Genomic DNA, 27,333 nt, shown 5'->3' on the forward strand with positions numbered 1-27,333 from the left:
AGGAGCTTCTTAGCAGGAGAGGGACCAACTTTTTATACAGTCTAATAGTGATAAGACAATAGAGAATGGATTTAAACTAAAAGAGAGAAAATTAGGCTAGATGTTAGGAAGAAAAATTCTTCACTCAGAGGGCAGTGAGGCACCAACATAGGCTGCCCAGAGAAGCTGTGGTGTCCAATCCCTGGAGGTGATCAAGGCCAGGTTGGATGGGGTCCTGGGCAGCTGAGCTGGTGGGTGATGCCCTGTCCATGTCAGAGTGGTTGGAAGTAGATGATCTTTAAGTTCCTTTCCAACCCAAGCCATTATATGATTCTATGGTTTTTAATAATTAAACTAATGGAGTTAAGTTCAGCCCTAATACGTTAGACTTGGAAAAACTTCCTAGTCAGAGACCTTGAATATTATTACATATCAGTGCTGACATTAAAACCTGCAGATCAGAGATTGGAATTTCTTAGGCGATAATTGATACAAGATGGGAATTTCCAAAACCCGAATGGAAAGTGCTGAGAAGATATACAAGAATTTGAGGTGGTAAGTTTTGCTAAAATCATCTTTCCCATCTTTAAGCCTTGCAAATCCTGTTGATCAATGCTCAAGAGAGAAGCTGACAAGTTTGAGGACACATTAAAAAGTCACCCATTTCATTTGCCTGCTCTAAGCTGATGACACAATGACTGACTTCAGCACAGAATTAAATTTATATGCCTTGAAGAAAGCCAGTGTCCTTTTTTATGGTGAGAAAAATAAAGATAGGACCTGAAGATTTAAGAAGTTTAAATTGCGTCAAAGCATAGACTTATTTTAGAATTGAAGGTTTTACTGTAGCTGTGAAATGATATAAATAGAAGGCTTTCAAATTATTTTATAGAAGATCAAGAAAAAAACAAATGTTAATTCCATCACTGTTACAGATTACCAAAACAGAAATGACAGGCTTAGGATAAAAAAAAAAAAAAAAAAAAAAAGACTATGAGAAGCAGACAAGGTTTTCTGAGAAACACGTTGATGGAAAAATGTCTCACGAGTGTCCTGCTCCTGCAGGCTTTGTCCTTAGTATTTCAGACTGAGCATAGTGCAGTTCACCTTTACACAAAAATCACTTCCTCTTCCCTCTTGCCCCTCTTATCATAAAGCAATATTTCTACTTCTATGAATACATCACAATTATATGCTGCAGCAGGACACAACTAATGTTTCAGCTGCATTATATGTTATTCTTCCATTTCCCTCTACAGTTTAGGAAAAGATATATGTTGAATGTAGCTGCCAATATTAGCAACACCCATTAGATATTATATTTCATGTCACAAGGAATGATTGAGAAGGATTTTACTGTTCTCTACTTGCTCTGAATTCTGAATGATCTACACCCCATTTTCCTAATAATCACAAATAAACAGTCTTAATGAGAAATTGTCACTTTGTAATCACTTTTCTCCTCTTTTTCATAGAATATAAATTGCATAAATCTGATCTTCCAGACATCTCCTATGTGACCATTGAAGGGTGATCAGCGTGCTTATGAATCTGGTAGCTTGTGTACTGTCAGTGGCATTGACTTGAATTCCAACACATTATTTAGAAGAGGTCAAACAGGCAAATTGAAAGTGTCTGAGAAAAAAGTCATGCTAAAGAATGCCATTGTAAAATCATGTCTATGTGCATGTTTACTTTATATCTCAATTCATTACAGACACTGAATTGGCATCAGAAGTTTTAACATAGACAAAAAGCAGAGGATAATTCAACAAACCAGTTAAGAAATGCTCTGGACAGTTGCAGGGTTTTGGCCAACTCATTCTGTCAAGTATCACAAGCAATGCTGAGTAGTCTGTCTTGGCTAAATCCTAATTATGCACAGGACACTCCAAAATTATTTACAAATTCATTTTCAGATTTTCAGTTTCCAAGATTATTCACTACATTTTCTCTACAAAAACATACAATTAGCCAGTACAAAAAAGATTGTGCTTGCTGTTATAGAGACAGAAAATATAGGTTGTTAACAAGATATGTTTGTATATTAGATTTGTGTGCAATAAGTTTATGTGACATATATGGCCATAAACTAAAATCCTATGGTATTGTTTGATTGATGCATGCTTGCTGCTACTCAAAATATCTAAAGTGTATCAGTTTATAATTCAGCTACATGTTGTAGTATTCTTAACAAGGACAGCTAGTATTTTGATTGTGGTTGAAGGATAAATTTTTACACCTTGCTTTCAAAACTGGCAGAAGAGAGCTTTGTTTAAATATTGTTTCTGACACATACAGTTATTATTTCTAGTATTCCTTCTCTAAAATGGTCTGAATTACAGATTAGTACTGCCACTGCAGGTAGAACAGTTAAAGTAACCATTCTGATGTAAAAAATGACTTACCAGCAACCAAATCTAGTCAAGCAGTAGCAGCTCACCCACTGACCATTGGCCAAGTTCAGGTGGAAGAGATGATGACTGTTCACAAAAACCATAGAGGTTTTCATGATATGTTCATGTTATGTCACATGAAAAAAGCTCAAACTTTGTAACTTAATGTTTTGAGGCTCAATAGGATTTTGCAGCACAAGAACCCAGAACTTCCTAACTATAGCGATGATTATGCTAAACACCATAAGGCAAAGATTTGGTCCTCTGCAAACTCATGGTAGATATGCTACTTTATTTGGACACAGATGCTAAAGGCAATAGAGTACTGCAGGTGGCAGTTTGGAATGATACAGAAAATAGCAAGGGAACTTTATTCACAGTTATAGGGAAAGGTTGATCATCCAAGTGATGAAGGCACTCCTTTTCCTCATACTAGTTGTGTGCTGTTTGAAGTATAAATCCTCTGCAGTCTTATAAAAAGATCCAAAGATTTCAACTAATTCTTTTATTTTTTAACCTTTTATACTCCTATGCTTTAAAAGCAGATCTCCTGTACATTACCAAGGTTTATCTCTGTGTGGGCATCTCTAAAATCTCACTGCACTGAGTTATTTTGCAGTCTCTTATGTGATCATTTTTACTTACTTACAGCCCATGTATCAACACAGGCTCTAGTGTATTTTTACCTCTCAATACCTGCATTAGGAAAAAAAAAAAAAAAGAAAAAGAAAAAAGAAAAAAACAACCATACATTTCTAAATGATTTTAATAAGGGTGAAATTATTTGGGATACTGAATTCCTCTTCATTCTTATGGGCAGAACTGAAATTGCAATTTGAAGTAAAACAAAATTCCTTCTCCTTATGTGCTATATGGCTATATAAATTTAGTGGTCATTATATGTCTTACAAAGCAGATGGAATACACTTATACCTCCTTCTAACCTTTTGATGGATAACAGCAATGAAAAGACTGTGATATAGCTTTGCTTCCACTTTTATGGTGTGAAGTGCATTTCAGCACCTTATATTCTCATCTATTGGCTTTAGCTCAACAAAAAAAAAGAAAAGTTTTTAGTATAAATCAGTGTCTTGTACTGTATTAAAGTCAGCTCTGTCAGTTTAAATCCACCAAGTGCCTGGTCCAGTTAATGTCCAGTTCAGACAGAGTGATTTCCATATTTCATTTGCATCTTGAACAAACAAACAAACAAACAAAACAAATAAAACCTCTCATCTTTTAATATTTAACTGCTTAGATTTGAATGTTTTCAGGAATCTCATGATTTAAGGTTTTAATGTAAATACTATCTTTATTTCAAAATGTATAGAATGAATAAACTTAACAAATTGAATGTCTTTAACCACTGATTTAAAAATAAGTGTGTTCATGTTTTTGTTGCTTTCCTCATAGTTTTAATATTAAATATATAAACAAATAGTTTCTCAAAGAAAATATACACAAATTAAAATATTTTCATTACAAAAGGAGAGAGATTTAAGACATACTTCTTCTACTGGAGAAAGCAGGAGAACCTATGTATGGATGGATTTTCTGATCACTAAATGTTTATATAGTTTAGCAGTTTCAAGGCTACCACAAATATGCAGAAGAACTTCTTTATGGTGAGGGTGACAGAGCACTGGAACAGGCTGCCCAGAGAGGTTGTGGAGTCTTCTTCTATGGAGATATTCAAGATCTGTCTGGATTCCTAACTGTGCAACCTATTGTAGAGTATATGCTTTAGAGGGGAGGTTGGGCTGGGCGATCTACAGTGGTCCCTTCCAGCCCTGCAATTCTCTGATTCTATGATTCTGTAAGATAGCATACCACATTAATACAACATGTGAAGGTATGTTGTTACCTAGAAAATACTTCTAGGAATTTTAAAACAAGTTCTTGTCCTAAATATTCTAATATTTAGTTGACATCTCTGATGCCAAATTCAAAACTGACAAAATGAAAAATCATTCTGTTTATGACACTTCATTTCTTTATGAGAATATGACCTCTTCATATGGTATCATTGACATTATTTTTTTAGACAATATCAGAATGGCAGTTAGCTTTGTGCATCTTGTTTACGAAATGAAATAAAAGGCTCCCAACATAGAAATGTTTGTTTTATCTGAGGTAGAAATGTTTTCTTATGTCAAATTGTATTTCTAATGCATGAGATTAGAAATATATCTAATCTACATAGAGAACTACATATAAATTATGAAAGGTGTGGTAATTTATGGATAGAAATTACACATATGAATAGCAGTAATATAGGAGACTTCTCTAGTAAGAAATGCAAGATGATATGATGTAGTAATTACTGGTCTGAGGAGTTAGCAAAAGAATTGTTGCTGTAACATGGCTGACATAAGGGACTTAGAATGGTGCTGCTTCTGCTGCTAGTTTATGCTGAGCAAGTTAATACAAAAGTGCTGATGATGCAAAAGTGCTGAAGAATCACAAGCATTTATTCTAATGTGTATGATATTTAAATTAAGAAAAGGATGACAAATTAGGAAAGACAGAACATTTAGTGTCTTTTGCCATTCACTGTTTAAATTCAAAATGTGATAAGGGCAAAATGAAGAACTGTCAAATACGTGGCACAAAGCAAAACAAAGACTGTGAGTGACATTGAGTTCAAGTCACCAAATTCTGCCTTCAACTCACTCAGAAAGAAATGAAAAAAAAAAAAAAAAAAAAAAAAAAGCAAAACCAAAGAAAACCAAGACATTCTCTGATGTTTAACTTGAAACTTTTTGAGAGAAAGAAAAAAAAAAAGTACAAAATATTCTCCAATTGTTAGTTTCATTTTTACCAACTTGGAAAGAAATTAACCAAAGTAGAAAAATGCTCTGCTGCCATTGTTCGTTTTTTGCTTGTTTGTTTGTTTGTTTTTAACTAGATTTACAAGAAATACACCCTGAATACCTAGTACAAAAATGAATGAACTAACAGCATGTCATTCTACTCTTCAAACTGACAGATGGAGGAAGAAAGGGAGGAAGGAAGGAAGGTTTTTCCTAAATATAAAAGTATAAGCCATCACTCCCACAACAAAATGCCCTGAAACTTATGACAGACCCCACATTAGGGTTTATCATGAAGTTTATCCAATTAAATTTAAATTTGATGATATTTTCTTGACTGATAGACAGACCCAAGAACAGACAGTCGAGTCTCAGCGGATGGCACTAGCCATATAAATGCTACAGTGTAGCTGACCTTTCTAAGGTATTTAAAAGAAAAAAAAATATGAAATTACTCAGACATACAATTTTTTTTTTCCTGAGCTAAGACTGTATGTAAAATTGCTGATAGTGACATTTGTAGGATAAGTGCATTTGGCAGTGAATTTTGGATATTGTTCTTCATTAAAGTTTAATGAGCACTGTGCAGGAAGACTGCAAATACTGCTTTGTGCTAATGTGTCACTGTAAAAACTGTCATGTGCCAGACAGCTCGAAGGTAACCATGCCCAGGGATAAAATTTCTTTCCATCTTTTTTTCTCCCTAAAATTTTGTGGGCCAGATAAGTCATCTCACTTGTTTCCACTTTCAGAAAAAGCTTTCATTAAGGCAAGTAAGGAAAATACATTTGTTAAATCTCTTTAACCTGTTAACAACATCCAATCTAATTCTTCTATCATTGAGTGAGCAGTCTTCATACACTGGGTATTATTAATGTAGCTGATGTTTGAGGCAACTCTGTAATGCATTGCATTCTTTTTGGAAAGGATTGCATAAAAAAACATAAAAAAGGTGCGTATGTGTCCCTGTGTCTTTGTTTTGAACCAAACCCACAATACTTAAAAATCAATAGAAGGCTGCTCTGGATGTTCTGTGTGTATTTTTGGAATTTGCTTTATAATCTTTTGCTATTATTCATTCAAAGAGTTAGATTTAAAAGACAACCTTCCTGCTGCTTGCAGAAAACAAAGGGTTGTCAATATGTGGGATAACAGTTCGCTGCAGTTATTTCACAAGTAATATATATTACCAGAAAGTGGAAGTAGTTGTCAAGAGACCTGACCAGGTATAAACAGGATTAATTTCTCCTCTGTACACTGTTGTATGTAAAAGAACTCAAGAAAGAAATGTAGATTTTCTGATAATTTAAGGATATATATGTGCTGTTTTAAACACGCAGACTGTGAGTCTGTAGCTATATGAATCAGGCAGTACATAGTTTAAGACCAGCCTGCTTCATCTTGTGGAAGGTTAATGAGCTGGTTCCTCAGGAGCTGAACAATCATTGGACTTTCCTTAGGAGAAAAAGTGATAGTTGGTAAGCTTATGTTATACAGAGCCGGTGAACTGATGTCTTAGACATTTGGATTTAAATAACGACTTTAATTATTTAACCATGAATTTTTAATAGTAATTAGGTTTTAACACTTCACATTTTTAAAAAAATTAAATATTGATAATTTTCAATATTTTCTTACCTCTTATTAAGCATTAATATTTGATTTGTTTAAAACACTTTCCAGTAAGATATGGAATTTTTAAACAATGCTAAAAAGGAAGTTGGAGTTTACTCAGTAAAATACATACTTTAATAACTGTCAGGTATAGATACAGTATTCCTGTAAAATATATTAAAATGTAACATTTTCCTCCAGAAAAAAATGGGAAGAAAAGTAAATGGAGTAAATGAAATCCACTGTATGTTTCTCGCATGTCGTACTGATCTAGACGTATTCTGCATAGGAAACTATTGAGCTTTCTGATGCATGGCAAGAACTTCTTTATTTCCAAATTGTAGTGAGTTTAGTAGAACACATATGTAAATACACTGCATATACACATATCAAGTACATGTGCAAAACGTGCACAGATATATAAGTACTCATTTTCTGAGGCTATGATACATCCTCAATATATCCTTAATGTTGTGATTTGCCCCTAGCTTTCATCCAATACTACTTGAGTTGCCTGAAAGGACTGAAGACTTTCATGGAAATGATCTCACAGCAGGAGGCTCCGTACTGTGCATGGGAGCTTAATGTTCATTACAGTGACATTTTTCCCTTTCTGTGTTTTTTTTTTTTTTTTTTTTTTTTCTGTAACCATCATCATGAAACAAAGGTAAAATTCTTGAATCAATCAAAGTGAGTGCTTTGTTTTTATAAGATTGTGATGCTTTTTAGTCTTTCAGGAACAGTTTTAACAAAGGGAGAAGTTTCACTTTGTGCTGACGCTGCCTAGAGATATTGAATGTTAAGTCTTTATCTTATTTTTCAGTTCTGAATGTTCTGAATTCTCATGAACATGTACACAAAAAGTCTATTTCTGTCCATTTCTATTAATGACATTTTCTTTTCATTCATGTTTACTTCAGAATTGCATATAGCTAAATATAACAGCTCAAATAACTTCCAAAAGCAAGCTGGGTTCAAATCTTTGTAGATGCTTTCAAGACTGAAGGCTATGCTATCCAAATTTCTGAGCAGCCCTATGCCCTTCATGGGACACATCATTCCTGTTGACATGGAACTGTTTCCACATTTCTTCAGAAGCATTGTATGTCACTGGATTTTAGCCCTGCTTGAGACCACAGTAGAGTTTTCATGCACTGTAGAGATAGTAAACATTTCTGGAAGCTTTGAAGAATATTTTTCACAGATTGTATAGTGATTTTGATTTGTTTTATATTATTAGTGGCCGAAGCAGAAACTTTGGATGAAAACAAAGCAGAGGATATACGAACATTTCTGAGATACTTGGCCCTGCAACATCCCTCTTGCATGTGCTAGACAGCCCTGCATGAATACTGTCTCCTATGTATAAATATCCCTGGAAAGAAAACCTTAGTATGAGAGTTGTGTTTAATCACCTCAGAGAAACACCATCCTTGCCTTAGCAAGGATTTTTGTCAGTATGATAATTAACAAGGTGATATCAAGGTCATGTTATAGTACAATCATAAAATATTCTGAGTTGGAGGAGACTTACAAAGATCATCAAGTACAAAATCTGTATGTATCCATACATTAAGTTCATTGCTGTTCTACTGACTTCTTAAGAATACTGTTTAAGATTCAGAAACACTATATACATATTACAAATTACATAACTTTTTTTTTTTTTTTCTCCCAATATCCAAATGCATATAACTTAGTGGTGGTTAGGAATCCAATCATGCCTACCTCTGATCATGATTTTCTATATTAATGTGAGAAGACGATGATAGAAATAATCATCATTGCATTCAGTCCTTATATTAAATATGTGATAGCTTTGAAGTAACATTTGAAAATTGGAGTTTTGCAACTCAGTTTTGAAGATAGATCTGTGATTTACCTGGTATACAAGAATTTTCAAAACAAGACACCTGGCATGCTCAGGTTTTAAAACCTTGAATTATTTAAGTGTTTGAAAAATGCTTAAATAAAACAATAAATGTTATAAAAACTACAGATGTTGGTGAAGCTGCATTTTTACAATTCTAACAGAAACATATTAACCGTGGATTACATATTGGTATCCTACTAACATCTCAATATGGCCTTTCAAATAAATAAGTTGTTTAAAAAGCTGCCCATATATATGTGGGCATAATATTGTCTGTTGTGCTGGTTAAAAGGTAAACTCTGGGCACAGGCAATTAGCCTTCTGCATGATATGCATCTGACTAGATGTTTTTGTACTGTTCTATCTAGACTGCAATATATGATGTTCGTATTTATGTGATTTAATCAATCCAGGAGAAAATTCAATTGAGGAAGGAACATCTAATTTACTGATAATAATTTCTCTAATTATTGATTTTTTAAAGTCAAAGTATCTCCTTCTGAACTCTTTGTAGAAGAGATTTTGAGATGTATATACAGAGGGAGGCAGATATCTACATCTCTATATTTTCCATATGAATTGTGGAATTTACAAAATATCTTGAAAGTAAAAACAATGAAAGTTAGAACCAGTGAGAATAACAGCTTATTTTTTTGAAAGTCAAGCAATTATTTGACCAATGTCCAGAGTCCAGCTGGAGTCCCAGTCACTGATGGCTCTTCTAATATGACTTGCAGTACTTCATAGGAATATGCCCACAGAATCAAATATCTTAGCCTCAGCTAAGGTTTTGACTAAGGTAAAAATGGTAAATATATATTAAGCCAAAGATAAAAAACGTGTTTGTGTTTTCTTGCCCATCCTCTCTCAAAAAAATATGTTGTATTTTTTATTAAGTAGACACTGCAGGCCAAGAATATGTATACACACCACTTCAGCAAGAAAAAACTGAACTCTATAAGAGTAAAATACACTAGCTTCAGTAAACATTTATTTTTCAGTTTTCCATCACTTGTTATCTGAATCAATTGAGAGTCTTGAAATGTTCTAGTAGTAGAAAAAAAAAGTATGTCTGCATATCAAATAAAAAATCTGTATATATATTTTAGTATAAATCATTCATATATTTTCATGTTTCATTTAATCCAATATACTTGGAGACAATTGCATATATCTCAGTGTTCTTTGTAACATAAATTCCCCACAGTTCTCTAGAATAAATGCTTAATGTAACTGAGAGCAACAAGATAAATCTCCTCTAGGCATACTGGATTAAATGAAATATCAGTGTTTTCCACAGAGGATTTTTTACATCCAAATTGGAATGCTTAGTTATTATAAAAGAAATGTAATTAACACTTTGAATTTATAACCTTAAAGGACCTTGAGGACATCAATTTCTCAAAGCTATATGATTATGTCTCTTCAACATATAGCCAATGGTTGACATGGAGAGCTCGAAGGCTCCAACATAACTGGCCCACAGACAAAAAAGTGTTCAAGAGAACTCTTTAGATCACGTTCCCCAGCATGTGTGCATGGAAGAAAGGAGTGTTAGCAAACTGCCACTGCCCATGTAAAAGAGTGTAATAAACAACTTTACAATCATGTCTTCTTTCTTTGTATTCAAATGAAGATGAGCTGGTAAACAAGGAAATAGAAATTCCTAAAACAGCAAGTTTTTTATCTTTTTTATCTAAAACAAGGCCAAAGGAATAAAGATTTTAAACTGTGAATACTTAAGCAGCACATTTTTTACTAGGGACCAGTTGGAAATTTATAATGTAACATGAAGTGATTTGCAGAAAAAGATGATGAGGGTAATAAGTGGGTGGATTTGGGGAAAAAAAAAAAACAATTGAGTTTTGCAGAATACCTACTCTATGTTTATTCTTGAAATTATTAAAGGTGAGAATTTGTTTAAAATAAAATGTTCATATTTGCTTTCATAAATAAATAAATATGCTCTTCTAGATGATATCTAGAATGCTCTTCGTCCTGTCAGAAATCACCTCACTTTTTTCCTGTGTAATGTCAGCAGGGGCTTGAACAGAATTTTTTTGCAAGAACAATTTATACCTGTGACCTTGATATACTACTAGACTTTCTATTTGATATTTTTTCTTCTCTCTGTGACAGATTTTGAAAGCATGGCGTAAGAGTTTCAGGTGAACGCAGTGATCTTTTCTTGCCGAGATCTCAGCCTTTTTTGACAGGTAAGTGAGTCACTTTAAGAAAATCACGATGCTGCCTAGATGAATCATAGTTACCTTTATTGCAGTCATTTATTTCTACTTAGCAATAGATGAATCAGTTTCATTCATTCAGCTAAGATCACAACAGAATTGATTTCTTAATGTGTACCTATCAATAAAATTACTCTATTTAGAACATTATATCTGAGTCAACCTGAGTGTTATATAACTAATTATGGCTTGTCTAATGGTCACTAGCAAGAAATAGGCTTGTCGTAATCCATGCTGACAGCAATAAGGGAATTCAGACAATTTGAATGATCTCTTAAGATCTTGACATTGAGCCAGTGAGCTATTACAACACCTGATGGTACAAAGCTTGATTTGAGATGAAAGTGTAAAAGGTATCCAGTCCAAAGATAGAATATAGTCTGTAGACTGTGCCTTAAAACTAGAGCAAGGAGCTAAAAAAAGGAGGTGGTGCTGGGAGAGTGAGCAAGGAGAAAGGTTTGTTAAGCAGAATATTTTCTCGATGTGCAAATCCAACATCTGCAATGGAGCAAATACAGAATATCCACAAGCTCAGGTAACAGCACTGACATAATCTTATGTCCAAAAAACAGTTTCATGTATCAGTATGAATCAGTAGAGCTGCATTCAGATGCAGAACTATTTTAGAGTGATGTGTATAACTAAGGAAAAAAAACAAGAGCTGAACTGGCAATTTCTTTACGTTGCTTTTTTAAGAATGTAAAGTTCTGAATGAACAGTGGAAGAAATGTCACAAATACTTGTACTGCAATATTATCCAGGGGTACATTAAAAAGTGCGAGACCAGCAAGTCCAGGGAGGTGATTTCTCCTACTATTCTGTCCCAGAGAGGCCATCTGGAGTGTAGTGTCCAGTTATGGGCTCTCCAGCTCTAGAAAAGACAAGAATCTCCTAGAAGGAGTCCAGTGGAGGGCCACAAAGATGACAAAGGGCCTGGAGCATCTTCTGTATGAGGAAAGGCTGAGTAAACTGGATCTGTTCTACCTGGGGAAAAGAAGACTGAGAGGGGATCTGATTAATGTTTATGAATATCTAAAGGGAGGTAGAAGGCAAATGGATGAGGCCAGGCTCTTTTCGGTGGTGTGTGGTGATGACCTATAACTTGAACATAGGAAGTTCCATACAAACGTGGAATACCTTCTTTATGGTAAGGATGGTTCACTGGAATGGGTAACCTAGAATTGTGGATTCTCCTTCTTTGGAGATATTCAAGACTGGCTGGATGTCTGCCTGTGCAACCTGTTGTAGAGTACCTGTTTTAGCAGAGGGCTGGGCTTAATGATTATCTCTTGAGGTCCCTTCCAACCCCTGCAATTCTTGATTCTGTGTAATTAATTCACTGTATGCTGTAACATATCAATCTTTTTCTAAATAGTTTGTTATGATTTGGCTGGCAAACATCTTCAGACCAAGGGATATAGGACTCTGGTAAAAATAACTACAGTTCCAGATCTCAGTACATGTAGATCTGGATATTTCTATTTGAAAACATCCTGAACTACAGGATGTTTACTTTTCATAAGTGAGATTTACTTTGAAATTAACTTTTAGTCTAGAGACATTTGTTTTTTTTTGCACAAGACTTAAACGAAGGCCGTTCTTAACTACTGTTTCTCTGTAGTCATCTATTTTCAATTCTGTAAAATCCCTGTGTGCCTTAAAAAGTCTGAAGATAAAGTAACTCTAGTGTTGAAAATGATTTTTTTCTGGTATTAGTGTAACCGTGTTGTATGTTTTATGGCACACTGGTAGTAAACTTACATACTTACTTCATTAGCATAAATATATGTGGTATATTGGTGAACAGTCTTATTAACATTCATTAAATTCTAAGTAGCTCTCTTTTAATGTATCTATTTATGAAATGAATAATTCATGCATGTATAGGAAACTCAGTGCTGTCACTTAAAGAACAGACCTTTAGTGATCTAAGAAAGCATTTGAAGTGAAGGACACTCTAAGTCCAGACACTCTCAACTTTATGTTGAAATTTCTCTGAATCATCACTTTTCTTAAAACATGTTCTCAAATATACTTCAGTGAAATTGGACATTTAATTTACATAGTCACTAGTACTTTACCATAACTTAAATAGTTTTCATTTGTTCAATGTATAAAAACAATGTGAGATACTGACATCTAAGCTGATGGCACACAGATCATATTTCCATGGTTAGTGTACAAAGTTTCTAATTTCAAATGTTTATAGTTCAGACATGTCTAGACAAGAGACAAAGTAAAATATCTGTGTTAGGGTAACTGAAACCACATCCACATGTGTTAGTGGTGAGAATGTTCTGGAGAACATGAAAAACATGGTAGCTACTGTCACTGAAGGTAGATTTGTGCTACAGAAGATACTTATGTTGGTTTTAGTCTCATCCCATGCTTTGTATATGTCTTCACTTCTCAGAGTTTGGGAATCGCAAAGTTTATGTTTAACCCCAGCTACAAAAACACAAGGTATATGCATTTCATAGGTATTTAGGAGTGATATTTAAACCTATGCAACAGTTCCTACGGTTTTTTTAATACCCTTGTAGTTAACTTCTGATTTTATATTTAATATGATTGAGACTCATAATAATGATTATGAATAATTATGTATGATATGGAGTTATGATTAATCAAATAACATTTATGATTAAGTATCTGCATAGCAAACATACTAAGAGCTGCTGATACTTCTATGACAAATCAAAAGTTATGTCTGGTGATATATTCATATGTGAACAAATAATAATTTTGAATAAATTATTATTCTCTGATGTCTTACATACTTTCTTCTCTTATAAAAAACAGCAATCTCAATGTGGCTTCAGATGCTCAAGTGAAGAAAGGAAAGCCTTGTTGTCAGCAACCATGAACATCTCTAGTATCATTTGAATACAAAAACATTATTAGAAATCTTTGAAAGCTCTTCTGAAGTACTTTCATGTGATGATAAATCAGAATTTCCAGAAATATTGATACTTAACACAGGAAAAACATATTATCTAAAAATATCATTCCAAATTATAGAGCTCAAAAAATGAATTAGTTAATGTACAAAATTTGATACTCAGAACCTCTTCTCTTTCCCCCCTTTCTCCCCTTTTCCCTTCTTTTCTCCTCTTTTTCCCCTTTCTCTTTCCCTTCTATTCCCTCTCCTTCCTTTCTCTCTATTAAATAATAGCTTTTGTTAGTGCTTATGAAGAATTAAAATTTCATCTACTCTTACTATACAAAATATTAGAAGTTATCTACTCCACATGAATGTACTTATGCACTTATGCTGTTTCTGCAAATATGCTCTTCCCACACTTAATCATAGTAGAATATGTTTCTCACTATTTTCATTTTTGATAGTTTTGTTAGCAAATCCAGCTTTGACATCTAAGCTGATGGCACACAGATCATATTTCCATGGTTAGAGTACAAAGTTTCTAATTTCAAATGTTTGTAGTTTAGACATGTCTAGACAAGAGACAAAGTAAAATATCTGTGTTAGGGTAACTGAAACAAGAACAGCAAGTTCATAATATAATAAAATTCATTTTGTGAATGCAAAACAACAACAACAAAAAAACAGAATTCATTTTTTTTTTTTACATATTCTGAAGCAGAAAAAGAAGAGAGAAAGAAGAGTTCCAGAATACCTGCAGTATTCTTGTACTTTCAGTTTCTACAAAAGATTGACTGACCGTTCATTTTCTGGACTGTTCTTTAACTCTTCTTAAAATGGCCTCCCTTGTGCTATGAAGATCTTTTCTGTGATATTAATGGTAGTCTCAGAATTCCTTCAGCAATCTTTGCATGGCTTTTTAGCAAATGAATACCCGTGTTATGTCCCAGTGAATTTCCCACAACTGTGTTCTGTTATTTGTGTCATTTCAGTCAGATCCATAAGACCACGTATGAAAAAAGTATGTGGCACTTCTGCGATGAAGCTCAGAAATTGAATGAAAATTCAATAAATGAAAATTCTCGTGAACAGCTGAATGGTAAGAGGATGTCCAGGAATGTCTTTGTTTCCTAGAAGACAGAAACAGAGAAAAGGTCTGAAACCACAAGAAATTTGATTAAAAAAAATGTGTGACAGTTCTGTCACAATTCACAGAATAACAAAACTGCAGAAAACATTTGCCCCTAAAAAAAATTAGGCTAATTTGACTTGGAATATCTGTAGAAACTACTGCAATAATAATGCAATGTCGAATTATCCTGGGGGAGTTTCTATTCCACCTCTGCTGAAAACTTCTGTCAGATCATTAGAGGCTTTCAAAGACAAATCTGACCTCTATGCCTTATATTGCAGTGCTATAGAAAGCAAACTAGCTAGGCAAAACCAGAGCAGTACTTCAGAGGGATACATTTTGTGCCCTCAGCAGCAGCGCATAGTTCATCATACAAGGTAGTATCAAAATGTTTTTATTATTGTTACTCCTTGCTTTATTTATTTATTAATTTTGTTGTCCTCCATTTTGATCTTACATTAGTATGTGTGTGGAGCAAGTTTCCTAACAGCTATGTGAAACAGAAATGTTTAGCTCTGCTAAAACTAAAAAATCAGTCAGTATAGTTCATTATTATTTTTTTTTTGTTTGTTGGCATGTAATGTTCACGGTAAAATGATCACTTCCTCATGAGATGGCACTCTGTTCTGTAAAATATGGCAGCCCACAATTTTCTATAGCACCACTTTATGATTACTGCATCAGTGCAGCTTAAATTGAGAAATCCTTCTTGCCTGAGTTCAGCCTGACCAGTTAGAAAGATGTAAGAAAACAGATTGCTTCGCAGTGCCTATTTCCTACATAAATAGCTTGGAGGCAGACAGGTTGCTTTGGGAAAAACTCAAATGCTATGACTCTGGTGAACCAGGTCTTGAACTACTGCTACCAGGAACAGAACAGTCAATGCACTATGCCCATGAATGCTTCAGTGTCTTGTCTGACACTGCAAACTAAAACCTGAGTAAGAACATACATCATCTTGAATACAGAGGGCAATCAGGCATTTGTTTCTGACCTATTGTTAAAAATAATAATAATAAAAAAAAAAGGTAGTATGTCTCTGATTTTCAGCTCACAGAGAGATGCCACAGAATTCAACATCCTCCTCTCCCTCTTGCATCTTGTAGAAGCAATTTGCATTCTGTCATGTTCTCTCACACATGGTGTTCAAAACAATTAAAAGAAAATTGCACCCATTTTGCTCAGTGTAGCAGGCTGAAAATTTCAAAGATAAGAAGCACTTCTCAGCATGAATAAACCGTGAAGTGCTTTTGAAAATAAGGTTTTTAATGATAATTGACATTAAAACCTTTATTTTCTAATACATTTCATGGCTTGTGCTTGTCAGGGATTGCGTGTTTTCTTTGAAACTTTCTGCTTGCTACAGTGAGCAGAAGTGATATATTTTCTTTCAGATGAAAACTAGTGAAGCATTTTTTTTCTTATGAACAGAAAAAAAGATGACTTTCCAAAGAAACTCTCTCAACCTTCCCTCACACACATCCCAAATTCATATTCATCTGAGTAGCTGTAAAACACAGAGAACAAGCAGCTCATATAGAGTGCAGTGCAGCTTCTTTCAAGTGCTAAAGAGAGGAAAATAACTTCTTTACTCCATAAATCTAACTTAGATAGCATGAATAAAAATATGATTCTTTCTCCTTCCTTCAGTTAACAGCCCTCCTTGGCAGTGCTGTGATCAACAGTGTACATTGATGACTGAGTAACTGTAAAATCAGTAGCAAATGAAGAAATCTTTTGAGAGAAGTTTTGCAAATAAGAATCATGATTTTTTTTTTTTTTTTTTTAATAAAAAATGTTAGCTTGTATATGTAATCTCAGCTGTGTAGGTAAAAAGCATCTCTCACAAAAGAGACAAAGTTAACACCTTCTGTGCATAACTAGGTTTGATATCACAAATCAGAAAAACAGCAATTGAAATCTTTAGCATTCTGATAAAGCCAGATGAAATCTTTCAAAATTCAGTTTAACTGATAAAGAAGACAGCAATAAGAACAAAATCTGCAACACTGCAGTGAGGGCTAGACATAAGGACCTATCATCACTGAATGTAAACGTCATCGTGAATATAATTGAAGGAGGGGTGGACAGTTTTTTGATTTCTTTGTCAAAATACTCAATGATCTTAATGAATTAAGGAAATACTTTGAGAATGAGAATATGGAAACAGTCATTCCTATTCATATTTAAAGCTAAAATAGCATTTGCTTGAACAGATCTTCTTTTTCTGAGATGGAAGTCCTTAAAGAAAATTACTGAGTAAAGAAAACTAGAGGACATTCAGATGTTGTGACAATGGAGAAAAAAGTGCTTGCTGAAGATTATGAAAACTAAAAAATGACCCTTTCACGTTTGTGTAAGTCAGTGGTTTTGGTGTTTCGCAAGATTAAAAACATCACTAAAAACATATTTAACAAGCCAAAAACAAATGTTAGCTTTATTTTACTTTTTTTCGCTCCCTTCCTACTAACAAAAGTCAAAGTAAGCGAACAGCGCTTATCTCTTTATTCTGCATTTTCCTACAAGACTTCACTTGTACATAGGAACTAAATTTTTATTTCTCTGAAGAAAATAAGCATTCTTAGTGTGTCTTTTTTATACATGTAATTATAGCTTTTTAATAGGTAGGTGTCCTATTTCTGATATTCATTTGATATATCATAGCTTGGAGTACTGAGAATCTTGGTATACTCATTGAGTGATATCTTAAATGTTATATCATCAGTGTTCAGGCCTATTAACATCCTGATTTACAATTTTATTACCTTTTGGCTTTCTTGGTGACTTTTAAGAATGAAAAGGGAAGCTTATAAGGCATGCTTAGTAAGTAAATGTTTTCCTCTGCCATGTAAGGATTGTAATAATATCAGCAATCTACCCTGGATATAAGTGATAGAAATCACCCTTTAGTCTTTCACCTGTACATACATATGTATGTGATATAGATACATATGTGATATAGATTTTCATTGAGTGTAGCTACAGCTAAGGTCCATTCTCTTGCAATGAATATTACTGACTCTATCTTATCCAGATGCTGGTCTAAACTTCTCTTAAAACCCCCATAATAGGAATTTTGGAATGTCCTAGCTGATCTGTCTCCAAGTTTAACTATCTGTACCACTAGTCTTTTTCTTGACTTCCGGCCCAAATCTCCTCACTGAAGTTTATATCTGTTACATCTGATCCTATCCATATTGGTCACAGATTTATTCCCATCCTTTTAAAAGTAACTTCCATGTGTTTGAAGACTCTTATCATCTTTTTCCTTCAAACTTCTTTAGATTAAATCAGCACAAACTCATTAACTCCTAGAAAGTTTTCATGTTTCGAGCTCTCTTCTCACTTTACTGTGTAGGAAAGAATCATCTTTCTTGAAATATGGTGTCCTGAATGGATTTACTGGTGCAGCTTGGGGCTATTATGGCCCATCTCACTGCATGTCTTTTTCTGCCTTATCTTTCTGACTTTTTCCTCCATATAATCATATCATTCTTTTATATTTATTCTATACTGTGAGTTACTCTCTCATGTGTGCATTTCATTACTAAATCTTAACAAGAATCTCATGAGTTGACTATTGGCTATTCCTTCCTTATTTTCATCTTGTGCTACATAGTTGCTTTTTTAAATGCAAAAACAGGGCATTATTTGATACTTCATAGCTTCTAGGCTCTTGATTTACCTGATTATATTTTAATCCACATTTTCACATTTAATTACTGTTTAATTTATTTTTGCTTGATTCTTCAAATCATAAATTTAAAAAGAAAAGTCCAGTCAAAATACAAAATAAAGACAATTCAGTCTTAAGATTCTTACATTTTTTTCTTCTTTTTTTTTTTTTTTTTATATATAATTCATTTAGGGAGGAAACATAGGAGTTCGACAATTTAGCTGATATCTATCTCAACATTACACAGTCACAGAATTGTAGAATTGCTCAGGTTGGAAAAGAACTTAAAGATCATCAAGTCCAACCCCAGCCTAATCACCCTACCCTAAATCTAACAACTCACCACTAAATCATGTCCCTGAGCACCACATCCAAATGGTTTCTAAACACATACATGGATGGTGACCCAACCACCTCCCTGGGGAGCCTATTCCAGTGCCTTTCTGTAAAGAAGTTTTTCCTGATATCTAACCTAAACCTCTCCTCATGCAACGTGAGGCCATTTCCCTTCATCCTGTCACCTTGAGAAGAGACCAACACTGCTCTCACTGCAATCACCTTTCAGGTATTTGAAGAGAGCAATAAGGTCTCCCCCCAGCTTCCTCTTCCCCAGATTAAACAGCGCTAGTTCCTTCAGTTACTCCACATGAGGCATATTCTTCAAATCCTTCACAAGCCTTATCATCCTTCTTTGGTCCTGTTCCAGTACTTCAATGTCCTTTCTTGTATTGAAGTGCCTGAACTGAACACAGTACTCAAGAGCTGGGCTGCCTTCATGTTTAGTAATTAATATCTATTTCCACATCTCTTCTCACTTTTTCAGTGAGCTCAAGTATTTCTAATGTTTAAAGTGATGACAAATGGCTCCAGTGGCAAAGAATTATGAATGCTGGAAAAACATATGCTTAACAGCACATAACAATTCTGCAAAACATGAAATTACAAATGTTACAGTATGTGAAAAGAGGACACTTCAAAGAATACAACTCAGCTTTCATCTTTGGACAATAGACAGTCTCCACAGTCTCTGAGCATCTCATATCTGGGAGTCAAGGAGAAGAGGCAGCTCCCTGGAGAGCATAGCCACTCCAAAAAAGTCCCACAGTTCCAGTGAAGGTCCCTGTGTCAAGGACTCAGAAAGCTTCTTTTCCATTTGTTACTTTGCAAGGGAAGGGAAGAAAGGCAGTGGCCTACTAACTAAACATCCTAAGTATTTCTATAAATAACAATGATAGATCCAGAACACCTGCCTGGATTAATTTGTTTAAAGAGAGAAGAAGAAAATAAAAAAGAGCCATTTGTGTCAATTCAAGAAACTTCTTCAAGGAGTGGAGCCAAGGCAGAAGTCATTCCACAAGCAGGAGGCATGCTTGCTGGGTAGCAGAAGTAGTATTTCCTCCAGGAAGATGCAGTAAAGAACTCGTGTCTGTTTGTCTCTGAGTCCTACAGTTATGAGTAAATTTTGCCAGTCAGGAAATTCTACATACCAAAGACTAAAGGCTCTAATACTTTCTAAAAGCAAGGACTAATTCAGCTTTTTCATACCAATGTTAAAAAATAATTATTGTATTTGTTTTATGAGGCAGGGTTTTTGTAGCAGGAGGACTGTAGAAGTGGTCACTGTGATCAGAGCTGATCAGTGTGAATTCATCACAATAATATAATACTTCTGATTTTTCTACCAGATCTGAATATTCTTTGAATGCTAATGAAAGCATTGTACTACTGTGTGAGATCTGAATCACCTGTAAGAAGGGAAGAATATCTGGATATATATCCAGAGTCATTATTATGTATTCCCAGACTTTGTCATGTTGCTACAACATTATTTTAATAATGCTTAAACACTGAGCATGAAATCAGATAACCTCTTTTATATTCTAATAACAGGGCTGAGGGTTTTTTTTACCACTTTTGTATTAGGAACTCATATAGAATTCAACTTTTTTTATATGTGATTTCATTAGTGTTTAGTGTATATGTGTATGTCTATAAGCCAATAAATAGATTCTGAAGAGGAGCCTAAATAAAAGAATTTCATGTTTGGAATACCACCAGGCAGAGATCCACCTCTGGATTGGCTTTGTGAAGAATTCTTCACCCATGCTGCCTGGAGGAAGTTGGGCATAATCTGAGAACTATTGTCTTCTTCATATATCAGTCTTTTGTTTCATTCTATTTAAATGAGAACAAGGAGATATGGCAGCCATATTCAAAATATATATGAATTCAGAATAAGAATATGAGGATTGTTTACATCTGATCATAAAAAGACAGTAGAAAATCATAGCCAAGATTGAAAGCAAAAAGAAAAGTAACTAAAAAAAAAACAAAACATATAGTAAAGACCATACAGAGTAAACAAGTGTTTAGTGCAGTTAAAATAACTTTAACTTTGAGACTGTTTCCTTTGGGACAGGAGAAGTTGGGTACTTTTATCTTTAGTTAATGAATCTGTTCATTATTAAAATCTCAGCAAAAGCAGCTGTTGGAGGGGATTAATGAAACTAGTAATCTTGGAGGCAAACCTGCCGCAACTCCATACTACCAGACCCTTCCCGTATTGAGGCTGATGGTGTGTTCCTCCTGATAGATACATTCACACACATGAATATGCACACAGACGTACACCCGGATCAACACCAGCAGGCACAATCAGCACCCACACAAGCAGCACCAAAGACCTGATTCCTGTTCCTACCTGTGGAGGATCAGAATGGACAGTGTGGATCCCTTCAGTATTCAGGCTAAGATTTCTGGTCTACCCAAGAGCTGATTTAAAAAGCCTCACCAGTAGAATCCATGTGGATTTTTCACACCAAGGTTCTGATGGCTTCCCGGTAGGGGCTAGGGCTTGTTTCAAACCCATTATTGGAGTTACTCACCCGCCTCTTTGCTCCTTGTGTTTGTGGAGATGGGGTTGTATGGGCTAATCATTCTCTTGTGATGGCCATGGGAATTGCGGGGTCAGAGTATCATTTGGCTTCCCCCACCTGCTATTATTCCTCAGTGCTTCTCTGTGTATGCATTTTGCTTGTATCTGAACAGCAATCTTTGCTCAATGAGGAACATGTGGAATTAAAAATAGTAATCTTTATTTGAACAAAGTTTGCACATATATCTTTGTATTGGAAAATATTCATTAGCTGCAAGCCTTTGAATAATAGGTTTTTAGGTAAATAAATACAGGAAATATTAAATCAGTCTGCATAAAATTAGCAAACATATTTTTATAGAAGTGGACTCTGTGTGTGTGTGCTGTATTTTTATTTTGCTCAATTTTTTATGTCTTCTGTCTAAATTAAAAGCCAATCATGTTATTTATCCAAGTCGTGGCAGGTTATGATACTGCACGAAACTTAGACTGAAAATCATTTCAAGAAATCCTAAGTATGAACAATAGAAATGCAAAATGTACTTTGTTCTAGCAGTTTTTTTGCAATCAAGTTATAAAAAAATTAAAAACAAGAAGCTAAGGAATGGACCATTACATTGCACAAAACTAGTAGAAAGTTTGTATAAGAACTCAAGTAACTTTCTAATCACATTTATTCTATCTTCATCGTTCTGTATAAACATCAAGTATACTCAGACAGCCATGCAAGAATATAAAATGTTAGATGAATTATCAAAATAAATTGGCTGGAGCACAATGCATGCTTTTTACTGACTTGTTGTTTTTCTTTATGTTTACTGACTGGATGTACACAGGCATAAATCAAAGCACTTCCAAATAAGATTTTTTTCCCTCACTCTACCTGTACACAGAGAACTGCCTTTACATCTCATTTTATTCTTCCCCAGTATAAAATGATTGATTGATTGCTCACAGCTTGCATGACTCCCCGCCGCCCTAGATCCATCTCTGCTCTTCACACTCCGTACAGTTCTTGCATCATTGACTTTCTGCCAGCCATTTTGCTGCCAGTGCATGAGCTGACATTTAATGATCTTTAGATGCAGTAATGTCACATTTATCACTCTTTATCAGTTGTGACAGACCTAAATTCAAATGCAAACATGAAATGCAGACTGAACCCAATCCAAACAGTGATATATGTTTGAGTGGCACCCATCAAAATGTGTTGAGAAAGAACTGAAAAATGACCTGTTTCCTATTATTTTATGACTGCAGATATCAGTTTTCTAGTTTTACTCTAAAGCATTTTTCCTTGTAGCTTTCAGGGAAATCCCTTTCAGTTTATGTCATACCTATTTGGATATTTCAATGTTACTGAACTTTCAGCATTCTTTATACTTTATACTTTTTGAGAGTCTTTATACTCTCAATTTAATTCAGTCCCAAGTATTCCATGAAGAATTCCAGGAGCACATTGACTGCTATGATCACTCTACCTTTGTCTGTTAGAAAAAGGTAAGCAGAGCTATCTGACACAGTAGCTGACACAGCTCCTTTCAGTGCAAGTTTCAAAGAATAATTATGTACATATTTAGTTGCTTTTATCCTGTCTTCCCCATGCTAGCACTTAAATTTTCCAGAAGCATTCAGAACTGTGTTGGTGGAAGGACCTTTGCATTATTCTGCATGTAGTTCTTACTAGTAAAGATTAATACACATTTACTATCTGGGCACCACTTTATAGTTATTACCATGCCCTTCAAGAACAGATTTAGGTTTCCAGGTTGCAAATATGGCAATTAGTATTTTTTGGACATTTTTCAGTAGTAGAAAAGAAAAAAAGAAAATTAAGCTGAAAGGAGAAAGCGAATGGATGCCAGCAAACACACATTTCTGATTTCTCCAGCCCTAAAGAAGGCCAGTCACTGAAAGATTTCTAAAGAAAGCATGATGGTTGAGCAATCATGACTTGTGCGAGAGGCTGATCAAGCAGTACTACTGCAAGTTTCAGCATCTGCTATGGCTTCTTCATAGTATCCATCACTGTGACATCTCTGTTATAATGTTACCATCTGAAATCAATCCTAAACAAGACTTCACGGACATGTCCTTCATCTCAGATAGTGAGATGAAAACGTTAGTAGTATTAAGATGCTTACTTACAGGTTAGTCATAAGTTTACAGACATTATCAATCACCATTAAGACAAAGTAGAAATGCATAACTTCCTGATTTGTTCTAAAGATTTTCACCTGTACTTGAGTAGTTTGCATTTGATCTCTGGCTTAACTAGTATGTTGTCTGTAAGAAGGAGCCTTAACACCATATTTCAGATAAAATTCTCCTCAAACTATGCACATTTTACCAAAGCATAACTAATTTTAAAAGAAAATATTTAGAATAAAATAAAAGTATATGATGGATTAAGGAGATGTATTTGTAACTAAGTAAAGGCTGGATCTCCTGAGGTAAGAAATGTTAAAATTATCTTACTGAACTAATTTTTGATAGAACTCAGTGTTGTATATTCACTTGTCCTTTTTACGGCATGCATAACATACTGCATATGCATTGATTAAAATAGTTTTCATTCTTCTCTTCATGTCAAACACAACTGCACTTTAATTTATTTTTACATAGATATCAGAGCTGACACAGCATGCACTGCAGAGACATGGATGCTGCCTGAGATCACTAGTTCTATGATTCTATGATTATATGAATAATATTTTTTTCTGAATATATTTCTTGAAACTCAGTTGTACTTCAGGCTGCCATTAATTATAATCTATATTTTCTTACATTTTAAGGAAACTGTCCAATAAAAACTTATTTTTTAAATGAGTCAAAGTGACATATCTTACCGATGAAGAATAAGGGAATGTTTTAATATTTAGCTCTTGTTCAAAAATATCCTATAGCTCTTTCCCAAATATACTGTTGTTGCTCTCTACAACTCCCTGTAAGGAGGTTGTACTGAGGTGGGGTCAGCCTCTTTTCACAAATAATTAGTGATGAGAGGTAATGGATTTAAGTTGTACAGGGAAGGATCATATCAGTTATTAAGAAAAAAATATTCTCAGAATGCTGAAGAACTGGAAAATGCTGTTCAGTGATGTAGTCATTGTCCCTGGGAGGTTTCAAAAAATGCATAGGGACATGGTTTTCTGAGCATGATGATGATGAGTTGATGGATTGACTAGTGGTCTCTTAGTTAATCTTAGTGGTCTTTTCCAACCTTAATGATTCTGTGACTCTGAGAGTAGAAAGCAAAGGATACTACACTAACATGAGAAGTTCATGTCCCCTAGCAGCTATATACAAGTGATTGGCAATTATTGTAGTATTATATAAGTGATAGGAATTTAGATTATTTATTTTATTATTGTTTACTATGGCAGATCATCTTTATTGAGGTATTAAGTGAATACATTCTGTAAAATGATGACACATTAAAAGCACGTTTACTTCCAGGGAATGGAAAGAAACAAGAAAAAGTTGTCTGCTTCAAACCCAAAGAAATCAATTGTCAGTGTAATTCTAAGTTCCAGGCATCATAAGATTTCCCCACACACATTTTCCCCCACACATCTCATGAAAGTCCATGGGAAAAGGGTTGAACTACAGGGTTTGGGAATCCCTACCCTCTACTCAGAATAGATCAGAGATGAATGCATCATTGCAAAGAAACTCTTCTTAGGGCAGATTTGCTTCAGAAGTGTTTCTCTCACTATATCAACATCTTGTTCCACTTGCCCTTTTACTTCCTTCTCTTCCTGCCTACAACACAGCCACTGCTTTTATGCTTTTTTTGATCTTCCTATACTACAGGATTTCTTCCAGCTATTTTTCACCTTATCTGTTTGGGTTTAAATTTTTCTGAGGGAGGAAATACCTTCAATCCTTTTTTGTGCAGTGAAAATATCTACAGTTTTCCTCACAGCTGTTGCATAGATAGCAGGAGAAATAAAAACATATTATTTTTCAGAGACCCAACTTTTATCAACCAGTCACTGGTTATAATCTTTACCAGAATCTTCAAGTGTTTGAAGAGCAAACAGCCATCAGTTTCTGATTTCTGTATTACTGTTGAGGTCATAACTATTGCTTTTCTTATATTCTGGCAGTAGTTGCAGGTTTATTCATTATTCATTTGTTATTTTTTCAAAAAGCTTTCCTTCTTATGTGGTTGGGGAAAAAGTACAAAATTCTGGAAGCATTGGAAATTTATAAAAAATAGTTGTGTTTGACACAAAATTTCATCTGTGAAGATGTCATTGCCCTCTGAAAGAAGGTATTTGAAATGATTCATAGAGTATTCTTGGAAGAAAAACACATCTCCCCTATTGTTCAAAGTTGACTGACACTTCTGTTACAGTATCTTAGTTTGTCCAACATCAAGACTTACATTTTCACATCAGTTGATCACCAGTTGACCAGTCATCTCCAGTTCTTCATTTGGAAACCAGAATATTCACATGATCCAGAAGAACTTCTGGAAAACAAGTCTGAAAGCCAGGAACTAACCTGGGATTAAGAGACACCAGAGCAGACTTCCCTGCTGTTGCTCGAGGACTCACTGGTCTTCCCAACTTTTACTTCTTTATCATGATTTTACATCATCTTAAAACAAACAAACAAAAGCAAAACAAAACAAAAAAAACAAATACCCTGTCTGGTTTGTGAAACTGGTTTGTGAAAATGTTTGGGCATTATAAGTAATATTTCTATTATGTCTACAGAACAAAGTCTCGTAACTAAGCAGACATCAAAAGGATCTTGTTTTCCTAAACCTATATTTATTTAGGCGATTAGTGATCAATTTGGCTAAAAATATTTACAAATTGTCCCATACCAGCACAACTGATGATTCTTGGCTATCCAATGAAATACTTTGCTTTTCACACCAGTCAGTACGTGTGTTTAACTCACTTTTGCAATCCCTGTTGATAATGAGCGACATAAATAACAAGATATATTTTGCATTGGCTGATTGTGAAGTTTTGATGCTTATAGTATTCTAAATAGAATGTTCCTAAAAACAATGACTTTGAATATGAGCTCCTGAGGTTTTCATCAATCTTTTCAACCTGTAGTTACAATAGTCCATTGTAAGACCAAAGGATAAAAAAAGAAAGACCTCAAATAATGTCACTGTGGACCTCAGTTTTAGCCACGAAGCTCAAACACATGTACTCAAAAAGGTAATAAACTCTTTTTTTAAGTACTTTTAAAGAAAATGTGTGTGTAATGAACAATCATTTAAAAAAAAAAAAAAAAAAAAAAAAAAGTGTAAATAGAGACTTATCAAAAGAAAGCAGAATCAGATTCTGAAGGATATTTGTGTAATCGCTGCTCTGACAGCCTCGCTGATTTTTGGATTTAACTGTTCTCTATTAATGAAGTATGGACACAATGTTAACTACAGGTGACAGCACTCATGATACTTAATTCTAGAGGGAAGGTTACTAGGTTGTTTTTTTACTTTTTTCATAATGACAAAATCATTAAAATATTCTGCTTTGAAAATATTCTTTTTTATTATTTATTTATTTCTTTATTTGTTTGTCTCTGCACCCTCTGAACATATTTCATTACACTCCTTGAGGAAAAGATTTAGTTCAAAACTATGGTTTGAGTGTTGACTGACATATTTCACTCTCTTCAAACTGGGTTCCTGTATCTTCTCTCTCTGCTCCTATCTACTGTACCAACGTTAACATATATATTTCTTTTATGAGGAGAATAATTATTCAGGCTGAATATTTATTCTCCCCATAAAAACATGTGCTTTTTTGCATATGACTAGAATTTAACCTATAAATGTTAAAACTCACCATCGTGAATCCTATGTTTAACA

This window comes from Tympanuchus pallidicinctus, unplaced genomic scaffold (genome assembly GCF_026119805.1).
Source record: "Tympanuchus pallidicinctus isolate F22 unplaced genomic scaffold, pur_lepc_1.0 scaffold5, whole genome shotgun sequence".
Lineage (NCBI taxonomy): Eukaryota > Metazoa > Chordata > Aves > Galliformes > Phasianidae > Tympanuchus > Tympanuchus pallidicinctus.